The following is a 13014-nucleotide window of genomic DNA, read 5'->3' on the forward strand; positions in this document are numbered from 1 at the left end:
GATGGTCAGAAGTATCGGTTTCCTTGGTAACCACTGGATGCTTCTAACAGCGTGGCTCCTTACTTCAGCCTTAATTGTTACCGGAATAGTTGAAAAAAAAGAAAGCACAATTGGGGAAGGGGAATCATATAGAAGGAAAAATTACTTCAAAAATGCACAAAAGCACAAGCAAATCATTGTCTGTAGACCTTGTATCACTAAAACTGAGAGAAGGAAGGGGCGCTCCATGTGTCAGTCACCTTGCACAGAACCTGAACAGTGCAGCAGCAGAACAGTGGAAGCCAATAATAGAGAGCACACCAAAAAAAGTCATTCTTAGGGGAAAGGTGATCTTCTCCTAGGAACAACTTTTACACTCGCTGTGAAGTTGAAGAGGAGCGCACAGCAGAAAACGATACCTGACAGCAACCCCAACTCGGCTGCTAAGAAAACTGCTAACCAAGCACACAGGGTATTTGCTCTCGGAAATGTGCAACTTTCCATGACAACTTAAATCTGTGGGAAACTGTGTCTACTGAAATCCAGAGAAATGCTTACTCACTGCAACAGTGTTCTGTGTCCAAATGAGATGCCTTTCCTGAGGCAGTGCAGCATCACAAATACAGTACTTTTAGGTGCCCACTTTCAAGTTGACTTTTCCCTGCATTTGCAGTAACACCAACACTGCAGACCTCTACCATTAAACAAAACCCTAGTGTGTGAATATTGAAGTCCATTTTTAAGTTCATGTAATCAGTCACAACTGAGTACTGATGGACATCCTTTTGGTGACCATTCCTCCCTCGCAGCGGCTGTATCTTTAGGTAGACATCAGCAACAAATTGCAGAGGAGTGAAGTTTTTCCACATCTCACGTAATGAACCGGGTAAGATCTGGGTCTGTGGAGAATCCCAGAGAGTTTGCGAGATTCCTGGTACTCTGAGTAAATGTATTGTTCATGTGAAGGACAAGAAAGGCACACGGGAAGGGGTGACTTTCTTTCACATCCATCCCTCTCCCTTCTGATCCAGAACAACTTGCAAAGCCCTGACTTGCTTTGCAAGGCTGCTGGGCCATTAGGTGAGCCCCAATTACACAACCGACTCCTTGGGAACCCCCAAACTCGATGCTGAACTCTTCCAAGTCCTTCTACCCCTTCCAGCAAGGCTCTCCTGCCATGTCCCCTTGGTCACTTGCACCTGAGGCTGGCTGTGTTCCCACCAGCACCTCTGAGGACTCACTCCATCCATCAGCTGATCCCAGTTCAGTGTCCAGGTGATGCTGTTTAAATCAGGGCAGGCTCCAGCCTGTAAAACCTGGGGTGGGGAAAGGCAGTGTTCCTTTTCTCAGCCAGATCAGCTCTTATAGGAGTAGGTGTGGAGAGGACAGCTGTGTGTGTTTCCTTTCGGAAGGAAGAGCAGCAGCAGCTCAGCCTGGAAAAGGGTATGGTCTTTGCTGTGGTTGTTACCTTGTGTTAGAGCCCCATGTTGTTGTTGTTGTTGTTGACGACTGACTGGTGTGGGAAGGTTACTTGGGCAGCTTGTGGAATGACACAACGGTTTTGGCTGGAAGAGACCTTAAAGCTCCATCTCCCCTCTGGCAGGTTAAAGCTGTGAGAAACTATAGACTAGGGTATTGTTTATTAAGATTTATGTTAAGCCCAATGTTAAGGTCAGGCAAACAGCCACCAGACACAGCTTACACAAGATAAGATAACCACAATCGCTTACACCAACTAAACCAGAGACCGCTTATGCAAACATAAGATAACTGCAAGATGCTCCAGGAACTGGCAGAAATAAGACGAACAACTCCATATAAGGACATAGGAGTAGAGGGGTCAACTATGGGACAAAAGAGGAAGACTTCTTACTTCGGCCTCAACGACCATCAGGAGGCAGAAAACGACCCCCTAACAACAGCTGAAGCATGCGCAGAGTACCTCCACTACTTCATGAACACGGAAGTAAAGATGTATAAAAAGGGACTGTTTGAACTGCTCAGGGCGGCAGTTGGCGGAGCGCAGACTCCCCTGTCGTCCAGCGCTGTTTTGCTCATATTCTACTTGCTATAATTAATAAAATTTTAATTGGATTATGATCCGTTGTGGTCTCAATTTATAACAATTTTCTGGTGCCGTGACTCGGATAAGGCTTTGGTCCTCCGGGGAGGCGCCCCGCGACATTTCGCGGCCCCGCGACCAACGACTTACCCCAACCTTACTGACGAACCTAAATTCTAGAATAATGAGCAAAGGAGAAACCGGTAAAATCCCATAAAATTCTGTGCACGGGAGTCCGGACGAAGATGCAGGACGCGTAAGTATATTGCGAAATTATTCGCAGAGCGAAATTGTTCACGGCAAAATTGTTCGCGGGTTTGCCGTTCGGGCGGGATTGGGTTTCCTGGAATATAACGAGTGAGAGGTTCAATATACTGATCCAAGCGAGTGTGGACCCTTAAGTACTGTGTTTCCCATCTCCCGCGAGGGACTGGGCCAGGAACAAGGGGGAGCGAGTGAGTGTATGTTTGTGGATATTCCAGAAGATGGGGGCGAAGGGCAGCAAGCCTTCGACTCCCATGGGAAGGGTACACATTGTACCTAAGAATACCCCTCTGGCATATATCTTAGACAATTGGAGATATTTCCCTGGAACCCTAGGGAAAGATAAGCAAAAAATGATAGAATATTGTACTAAGATATGGGGAGGGAAGAAGATTTCTAAAAATGTCTTTTGGCCAGTCTATGGGTCAGAAGAAGATTGGGTAAGACAGCAATTAAACCTCTGGGTTAATAATAAAAAACCCCTTAACCCTGAGGAGAGTCAATATGCGGAAGTGTGGCTAGAAAGACCGGGAGCTAGACTTTACCCGCTGAATGAGATAAAAACTAAACAAAAGAAAAAGAAGGAAGAGTTAGATGAAACCCTTCTAACCCCCCCTCCTTACATTCCTCCTCCTGCTCCCACAGCCCCTCCAGAGGTCCCCAGAGCATCCACTCCCCCACCAGAGTCGGAACAAGAGTGTTCCCCTCCTCCTAGACGCGTAACTAGAAGTCAAAAAGGGGCAGCCCAGATGTACCCTCTAAGGGAAATACCCATGGGGGGACCTCAGCCTGTGATCGGATATATTTCCGTACCCTTAAATCCGGCTGATCTATGAGATTTTAAAAGAACCGAGATGGGAAACTTAACAGAGGACCCACTCGGGGTGGCAGAAAGATTAGATCAATTTTTGGGACCAAACCTTTATAGTTGGGATGAGATGCAATCTATCCTTGGTCAATTGTTTAATACTGAGGAAAGAGATATGATTAGACGAGCAGGAATGAGACTGTGGGATGCTCAACATGCCCAGGGACCTCAAGCAGATATTAAATGGCCACTCCAAAGACCTAATTGGGATAATCAGGATCCAGTGCATAGAACTCATATGCAGGACCTGAGAACTATAGTAATTCAGGGAATTAGAGAAGCAGTACCCCGTGGCCAGAATATCAATAAAGCATTTAATGAGATGCAAAAGAAAGACGAAAACCCTACTGAGTGGCTGGAACGACTGAGGAAAGCCCTTCAGCTGTACTCTGGAGTAAATCCAGACGACCCTTTAGGGCAAGCGCTCCTAAAAACCCAGTTTGTGGCAAAATCATGGGAAGATATCAGAAAGAAGATTGAAAAGTTAGAAGACTGGCAGAATAGAGGGTTGGATGAATTACTGAGAGAAGCTCAGAAAGTCTACGTAAGGCGGGAAGAAGAGAGCAGCAAGCGACAAGTAAAAATGATGGTAGCAGCGGTCAGAGAGGATCGCAGAGGGCGAACTAGTGAACATAAATCTGCTGGAGCGAAACAAGGGAATGTAGTAGTACAGAAGGAACAGAGATGTTGTTTTTACTGTGGAAAGAAGGGACATATAAAGAAGAATTGCAGAGAAAGGATCAGGGATGAGGAAATATTGAAGACGGAACAGGAGAGCCAGGGGCTCTATATCTTAGGGGACCGGAGTCATCATGAGCCCTTGATAAAATTAAAAATAGGTCCCTATAAACAAGAGTTCACCTTTTTAGTAGACACTGGGGCTGAGAAATCAACTATTAAGCAAATACCTGAGGGATGTAAAGTTTCCCCTGAAAAAGTACAAGTAATTGGGGCAAAAGGAGAACCCTTTAAAGTAAGCAAAATCAAAAATGTGGTATTCGAAACTGAAAATAAATTTGGAATGGGTGAACTCTTGCTCGTCCCTGAAGCAGAATCTAATCTGTTAGGACGAGATTTAATTGCTGAATTGCAATTAGAAATTAAAGTAAAAAATCAAGAGATAACAGTGTCTGCTTATCCTTTGACCGTGGATGATCAAAAACAAATTAAAACCGATGTCTGGTACTCTCCGGACACAATTAGTAGACTGGAAATTCTACCGATTAAAATCCAAATTTCCGAACCCCACATACCTGTGAGGGTAAGGCAATATCCCATATCCCTAGAAGGACGGAGAGGATTAAAGCCAGAAATTGATCAATTGTTAGCACAAGGAATCTTAGAGCCTTGTATGTCACCCTTTAACACCCCCATTTTGCCTGTAAAGAAACCAAATGGGAAATATCGGCTCGTACATGATTTAAGGGAAATAAACAAAAGAACTATCACCCGGTTCCCTGTAGTAGCAAATCCATACACACTGCTAAGCAAACTAGGACCCCATAACTCCTGGTATAGTGTGGCTGATTTAAAGGATGCCTTTTGGGCCTGTCCACTGGCAGAAGAATGCCGTGATTATTTTGCCTTTGAATGGGAAGACATAGAGACAGGCCGTAGACAGCAATTGAGATGGACCGTGCTTCCCCAAGGGTTCACTGAGTCCCCTAATCTGTTTGGACAGGCCCTGGAAGAGCTCTTAAAAGAATACCAGGTACAAACGGGAAACGTGCTGTTACAGTATGTAGATGATCTGCTCATAGCAGGGAATAATAAGGAGGATGTAAGAAAAGAAAGCATTTGACTTCTGAACTTTCTTGCACAAAAGGGCCTACGGGTATCACAAGAAAAGTTACAATTTGTGGAGGAAAAAGTGAAATATTTGGGACATTATTTGTTTAACGGCCAGAAGATATTGGATCCAGAGCGCATTAAAGGAATTTTGGAATTACCTATGCCTGTCACTAAGAGACAAATTCGGCAGGCATTAGGGCTATTTGGGTATTGTAGGCAATGGATAGAAAATTATAGCTTTAAAGTTAAATTCTTATATGAACAACTGTCTCAAGACAAAATACCCAAGTGGACCCCTCAGGATCAAGAGCAGTTTGTCAGTCTCAAAAGAGAGCTAAGTCAAGCACCGGTTTTAAGCCTACCAGATTTAAAGCGGCCATTCCATTTATTTGTTAACATACATGAAAGAACGGCATTCGGAGTATTAACTCAGGAATGGGCCGGACAGAAGAAACCGGTGGCATACCTATCAAAGCTGTTGGACCTTGTGAGCAGGGGTTGGCCGAGTTGTTTACAAATCATTGTTGCTGCTGCAGTATTACTTGAGGAAACGAATCGCCTTACCTTTAATGGAGAAGTTGTCTTATATGCGCCTCATAACATCAGGGGAGTGTTACAACAAAAAGCAGAAAAATGGCTTACAGATAGCCGATTATTAAAGTATGAGGGAATACTTATAGAATCCCCTAAACTATCTTTGAAAACTATTGGAGCAGTTAACCGCGATGAATTTTTGTACCCAGGAGAAGGTAATGAACTATTGCACAATTGTTTTCAAACAATTGAACAACAAACACGGATTAGGCCAGACTTAGAAGAAGAACTACAATGTGGAGAAGTATTATTTATAGATGGGTCATCACGAATAATGGAAGGTAAACGATTGTCCGGATATGCCATCGTTAAGTTGGAAAAAGGAGAACTTAAGACAATAGAATCAGGCCCCCTGAGTGCCAGCTGGTCGGCTCAAGCCTGTGAGCTGTATGCATTGTGGAAAGCATTAGTGTCACTGAAGGGAAAGGATGGAACTATATATACAGACTCACGCTATGCGTTCAGAGTAGTACACACCACTAGGAAAGAGGGTTTGTTAACTCACAGGGAAAAGAACTGATACACCCGGAATTAATTCGGCGAGTTCTGGGGGCATTGAAAATGCCGAATAAAATAGCAGTCGTACATATAAAGGGACACCAGCGAGGTACAAGTTATCAAGTTAGGGGAAATAATGCAGCTGATACAGAAGCAAAACGAGTGGCAGGCAATTATAGTATGATTTTGACTATGCAACAAGTACCTGTTAGTAAAAATTTGATTTTGAGTCTGCAGAAAAGGAAAAACTAGAACGAATGGGAGCTAAGGAACAAGATGGGAAGTACATATTGCCAGATGGGAGAGAAGTCTTGCCGAAGGGCATAGCACTCGAAATATTTTCAAAAATACACAGTAAAACACACTGGGGAACCCAGGCATTAGTTGATCATTTCAATCAACAATTTGCCTGTATAGGCGTATATAACATAGCAAAGACAGTCACGGCAGCCTGTGAGACCTGTCAAAAGGTTAATAGAAGCAACGTGAGACAAAAACCTCTTGGAGGACGTTCCCCAGCATACAGACCTTTCTCACACATACAAGTGGATTTTACTGAACTACCTAGGGTAGGGCGTTACAAATATTTATTAGTAATGGTGGATCATTTAACACATTATGTTGAGGCTTTTCCTACCTCCAGGGCAACTGCTAACCAAGTTACTAAAGTATTACTTGAACACATTATACCTCGATATGGAGTACCTGAAGTAATCGACTCGGACAGATGAACACACTTTGTGTCAAAAATTGTTAGAGATTTAACAGAAAGCTTGGGTATTAAGTGGGAATACCATACACCATGGCATCCACAAAGTTCGGGAAAAGTTGAAAGAATGAATGGAGAAATTAAAACTATTTTGACTAAATTAATGATAGAAACCAAATTATCATGGATTAAGTGCCTACCCATGGCACTATTAATTCTCAGAACTAGACCCCGAGCAGATGTAGGAATATCAGCGTTTGAAATGGTGTACGGAATGTCTTATAGAATTGAAAGTCCACAAACAAATGTTTTAATTCGAGACCGTGTGATTAATGAATATGTTTCACAATTAGCAGAACACCGTAACAAGCTTTGGGAACATGGACTGATTGTGCAACGACCCCCGTTGGACTTAAAAATTCACAGAGTTAAACCTGGGGATTGGATATTGATTAAAGTGTGGAAGGAAGAAACCCTAAAACCCAACTGGGAGGGACCTTATCTTGTTTTGCTTACAACAGAAACAGCTGTCCGAACTGCTGAGTGTGGATGGACTCATGCCAGTCGCATTAAAGGCCCAGTGACGAGACCCCACTGGAAAGTAATCAGTACTCCAGGTGACACCAAGATAACCCTGAAAAGATAACGTAATGATAGAGACTTTATTTGATTATTTTGCTACATTACCTTTTGGTATAAAGTGTGTATTGCTGTTTATATTTGCTATAATAATTTCTTTTTCTATCTATTATATATGGAAGCGTACAAACTGTGTTAAAGGAAATTGCTAAACTTATGCAACCACACAATAGTGAATATAAGAAGATATGCTAATGTAAATAATATACGTACTCTAGATATACGAATTAGGTGTAATAATTTGAATTGCAATTGTTATCCATTTGCTTGGTTTAGATGTAAGGTATGTCAGGATAAATGGTGGACACACTGTGAATGTGGATGCCCTCCAATAGGAGTTTGCACACAGTGTTGGAAAATCCAAAGAACTCTCACTGAGTGGAAATTAGAACAATTAGAGTCTGAACAAGAAGAAAAAAAAAAAAAATTATACGGAATCCCATGAGTGGTGGGAAATTTTTGCCAAAGGAATAAACCCTCAATATTATTGTTACCACTCCAATGAACCAGTCCCCTTTATAGCCAAAATTTTGATTATAAAGTGTAGAAGGGAAGTACTAACTGTGTCTTGCTTTGCCCCATTAGTTAAGGCTGCAAAGTGGGAAGCCTATGTAAACAGGCATAAAGCCCGAAACAGCTGTTCTCCTGAAGAATTCCCTTGCTGCCGAGAAGATGGTACACCCCGTGGCTGGAAGCAACCGAGTCGACGGGCGAGGCAGAGGAGGAACAAACTGTGGAGAAAAGAACCAGAACAATGGGACGCAAAAGCAGCAATGGCCGAACTTCCCCAGGACTGGTAAAAATATACTTAAATTAGCAAAATTGACAGACACCCTTTTTCCTGGTATACCGTTAGTTTTGTTATTGATAATAACACAAGCAAATGGAAACCCTCATGAACCTATGGCCTGGAAATTATATAATTTACCAGGGTCAAAATTAATTCAAACTCAGATCGGTCCAGGGAAGTGGAATTTCTCCGTGCATCTATATTCCCTGATACCTATAGAACAGGACTCCCCTGTTTTTACCCCAGATCTAGCAAAGCTTCAGGCCCAATGCAAGGCATTTTATATATGTCCAGCAAGTAACCCTGGCAGAAGTTATTGTAATTATCCAGGTCATTTTTACTGTGGCTATTGGGGTTGTGAGACTATTGCTTCAAATTGGAAAACGCGGGGAGATAAACATATAGATGTAACTTGGGGACCCCCAGGCTGCACTCCCCCAAAGCATGATTTTGATGGACACCCTAAAATACCCTGTGGCAGCGTGTCCTGTACCAGAATTGAAATCAATATAAAAGAACCCCAAGATGACACATGGTTAGTTGGCCGTATCTGGGGAATTAGATATTGGGAATCAGGAGCGGATAGGGGAAGTTACTTTAGAATAGTTAAAGAAAAGCTTCCTTATGATCCCTTACCAATAGGACCAAATCTGGTCCTGAATCCACCCACTTTCTCTGAAGAAAAGGTTGCCCCCGCAAGTGTCGCACCCACTTCTCCAGACTCCCTTTCGGAAACAACTAATAACATTGTATCCAGGGATCTAAAGCTGGTTTTTCCCACTTCTCCAAACTCCCTTTCGGAAACAACTAATGACATTGTATCCAGGGATCTAAAGTTGTCAGAATCCAAAGACCCCTTATGGAGTCTAATGCAAGCCTCTTATCGTGCCCTTAATGAAAGCAAACCAAATTTAACTGAGGAATCTGGTGTGCCTTGATGTGCATAATTGCCACATTCTCAGGTAGTTGGACCTCTTCCAACAGTCTCAGTATTTCTTGTGCATGTTTAATGTTTTTTTTCCTCGTGAATTCAACAGTCCTCTCCTTCCAAACGGCACCATGTGCATGCACAACTCCGAATACATATCTTGAGTCTGTATATGTGGGAATCGCCGGGAGACGAGCTCATCAGATGATGACCAACAAGTCTCAGTTTATTGCTAAGCAGATGGATACTTATATACCTTGCATACAGAGATCATTGGCTTATAGCTTTTGCATTGTACATTTATCACTTAGTGGCCTTGGCTGTGATTGGTCATAGTATGTTGGTGTTTGCCGGTGTCCTTCATTTCCTCATTATCTGGCATGAGAGGTTTGCACCATGTTCTAATGACATTGTATCCAGGGATCTAAAGTTGTCAGAATCCAAAGACCCCTTATGGAGTCTAATGCAAGCCTCTTATCGTGCCCTTAATGAAAGCAAACCAAATTTAACTGAGGAATGTTGGTTATGTTATAATGTTAGGCCACCATATTTTGAGGCAATTGGAAAACAAGGTAGGATTCAATGGTCTAATGGTTCAAACCCACGAGAATGTCCATGGAATGACCAGAGAAACCATACGCAAGGAATTACTATTCAATCAGTAACAGGTCAAGGAAAATGTATAGGTACAGTGCCCAAAAAGTATCAGCCTTTGTTTAACCGAACAGTCACTATAGAAAAACGCACTATAGAGAAACACAAGAATAAAAATGACAAATGGGCTATTCCGACACCAGGAGCTAAATGGGTTTGTTCAGACATTGGAGTAACGCCTTGCCTATCCCTAAACGTGTTTGATCAATCTCAGTTTTGCGTACAGGTGATTATTGTTCCTCGTGTAATCTATCACACCTCTGAGGAGGTGTTACGCCACTTTGAAGGAGATCTGAATAGACAAAAACGAGAGCCAATTACAGTGGTAACCTTAGCTACACTGCTGATAGCGGGCGGAGTTGGAGCAGGTACAGGCATAGCCTCCCTAGTAAAAGGTCAAGAATTACAAAGTTTGCAGATGGCTGTAGATGCAGATTTAGCAAAAATAGAACAATCTATCCAAAATTTAGCCACTTCAGTAAAGTCTTTATCAGAAGTAGTACTACAAAATAGAAGAGGATTAGATCTATTGCTCTTAAAATAAGGAGGGTTATGTGTAGCTCTCAATGAAGAATGTTGCTCTTTGCTGACCATACGGGAGTAGTCCAGGACACCATGTCTGAACTCCGGAAAAGGTTAGATCAACGTAAGAAAGATCATGAGGCGGGCAGGTCATGGTATGAAAACTGGTTTAATATTTCACCTTGGCTAACCACTTTGTTGTCTGCTTTAGCAGGACCGCTTATTATATTGGTTTTGGGACTTATATTTGGGCCTTGTATATTACGCTATATTTTACACTTTATTAGAGAACGGTTCGACATAGCTAAACTGCTTATTTGAACTACGAGATCTGGGGCAAAATATAAGAGTGTATCCATTAATGAGGATGAAGATTATTGTGAATGCGTTATGCCACGTGAAAGTTATGCCTATTGTAATTGTGAGGTATTACCTTGTGAGTGTTATGGTAAATGTTGGGATTGTGGAAAAAGGTTTGCTTGCAGTACCGAGAATGAAAGCAGCGTCTAATAAACAATAATAGGATAAAAGAAAAAGGGGGGATTGTGAGAAACTATAGACTAGGGTATTGTTTATTAAGATTTATGTTAAGCCCAATGTAAAGGTTAGGCAAACAGCCACCAGACACAGCTTACACAAGATAAGATAACCACAATCGCTTACACCAACTAAACCAGAGACCGCTTATGCAAGCATAAGATAACTGCAAGATGCTCCAGGAACTGGCAGAAATAAGACGAACAACTCCATATAAGGACATAGGAGTAGAGGGGTCAACTATGGGACAAAAGAGGAAGACTTCTTACTTCGGCCTCAACGACCATCAGGAGGCAGAAAACGACCCCCTAACAACAGCTGAAGCATGCGCAGAGTACCTCCACTACTTCATGAACACGGAAGTAAAGATGTAAAGGGACTGTTTGAACTGCTCAGGGCGGCAGTTGGCGGAGCGCAGACTCCCCTGTCGTCCAGCGCTGTTTTGCTCATATTCTACTTGCTATAATTAATAAAATTTTAATTGGATTATGATCCGTTGTGGTCTCAATTTATAACAAAGCCATTCCCCCTTGTTCAAAGCCCCTCTCCAGGTTCCCTGGAGCTGCTCTCAGGTCTCCCCTTAGGGAGCCTTCTTCCCCCAGGCTGACCCAGCCCAGCTCTCTCAGCCTGGCTGCAGGGCAGAGCTGCTCCAGCCCCTGCAGCGCCAGGGACGGGGCAGCCGCAGTTTCCCGGGGCAGCCCGTGCCAGTGCTTCACCGCCCCCCTGGTGAGGCGCTTTCCCCAGCAGCTGATCTCGGTCTCCCCTCTTTCCCCTTGGAGCCGCTCCCCTCGCCCTGCGGCCGCAGTCCCTCTCCCGGCACTGTCTCTCCCGGCAGGTGCGGGCCTGCCCCCGGCTGGCGCTGCCCGTTCCGGGAGCGAGCCCGGTGCCCGCCCTGCCTGCACGGGCCGCGTGGCACCGGCTCCCTGTGACCGCCCGAGCCCGCCCGCGCCCCGCAGGCCTCTCCGCCGCGCACGGCCATTGGCCGCCGGTTCCCGCCGCGTCGCCGAGGGACGCCTGCCATTGGCCGCGGCGGCCCGGGGTTGCCGGGGCAACGCTGACTGGCGCCTGCGCGCGCAGCGGGGCCGCCTGAGCCGCGCCGCCGCTGGGGAGGGAGCGGGGGGGCCGTGAGGGGAGCGCGGAAAGAGCGCGGAGGAAGCGCCTCGCTGCCAGCCCGGGCTTGTGCGTGCCGGGGCCGGGAGGTGCGGGGCAGGGGCTCGGCAGCGTCTGTCCTGCCCTGAGGGACGCTGCCGGGTGTGCGCGGCTGCCCGCGGTGCAGTCCCGTGACACTTTAATTCTGTACCTGGGATAAGCGACGCTCGCTCCCGCTGCCCGTGCGAGGCTTCAGCGAGGTGCCACAAGTGCTGCAGAGCAAGGCGCTGCCGTGTATCCCACAGGATAGCGCGGGGTTCTGGCCGGGTGGAGTTTCCTGTGGTGTTGATCTCGCACACGGATCCGCCTCCCGGGCTGTGGCTGTGCAGGGACCGGACCGGGTGGGTTTTTCCCGTGGCAGTCGCTGTCAGCAAACTGGGAGCTATTTCTGCGAGGCAGGTTCGGAATAAAGCAGCTTGTGCCTTGCTCAGTGGGGTGGGTTAGACTGGGAGAAGTTTCTGTGCTCAAAGCAGGAGCAGCTTCAGAAGAGCTGGGCCGTGCAGCTGAGGGAGTGTGACTTTGTCCTTGGTGGGCAGCGAAGCACCACACGGCTGCTCCCTGGGTTCCCCTCGCTCCTGCTGCGGTAGGGGATGGAAGAATAAAGCAAGGAGGAGTGTGTGTGTGGAGGTGTGCGTCAAGATTAAAGAGAAAAATGGTCTGAGAAGTGCAAGAAGTGAAGAAAATGCCGCAAGTGAGGCAGAGGCGACCACTGCCACCTCCTGTGGGTAGGCTGATGCCAGTCTCTGAGCAGATGGATAATCCTCCTAAACCCTTTATTTTCTCTCGTTGCTGAGCATGATCCCTGTTCGGGTAGTTTGGGTCACCTGCCTGGGGGTGTCCCCTCCCAGCCTGCTGTTCCCCCTGCAGCATTCACTGCTGAGGCCTCAGTGCTGTGCAAATGGTGTTCAGCAAAAGCTGCATGGCCGTGTTGAGCTGTTCTGGTCAGAACTAAACCACAGCCCCTGTGAGCTGCTGTGAAGGAAAGGAATTCTGCCCTGGCCAGGGGAGCCCATTTGGGAGGAGGCAAATG

General features: G+C 45.4%; 2 long non-coding RNA genes across 2 annotated transcripts; one reads left to right on the forward strand and one right to left on the reverse strand.

Moving 5' to 3' along the window:
* Nucleotides 1–1272: 1272 nt before the first annotated feature.
* LOC136014906 (uncharacterized) lies at nt 1273–8300 on the forward strand. Its single transcript, XR_010612940.1, has 3 exons — nt 1273–1422; nt 7287–7382; nt 7990–8300. It is a non-coding gene; the product is annotated as an uncharacterized LOC136014906 (long non-coding RNA).
* A 2767-nt stretch (nt 8301–11067) lies between these two features.
* On the reverse strand, nt 11068–12299 carry LOC136014907 (uncharacterized). The gene is made up of 2 exons (XR_010612941.1): nt 12136–12299; nt 11068–11295 (listed from the first exon to the last, which is right to left on the reverse strand). It is a non-coding gene; the product is annotated as an uncharacterized LOC136014907 (long non-coding RNA).
* Nucleotides 12300–13014: the final 715 nt, after the last annotated feature.

This window comes from Lathamus discolor, chromosome 5 (assembly GCF_037157495.1).
Source record: "Lathamus discolor isolate bLatDis1 chromosome 5, bLatDis1.hap1, whole genome shotgun sequence".
NCBI classification, from domain to species: Eukaryota; Metazoa; Chordata; class Aves; order Psittaciformes; family Psittacidae; genus Lathamus; species Lathamus discolor.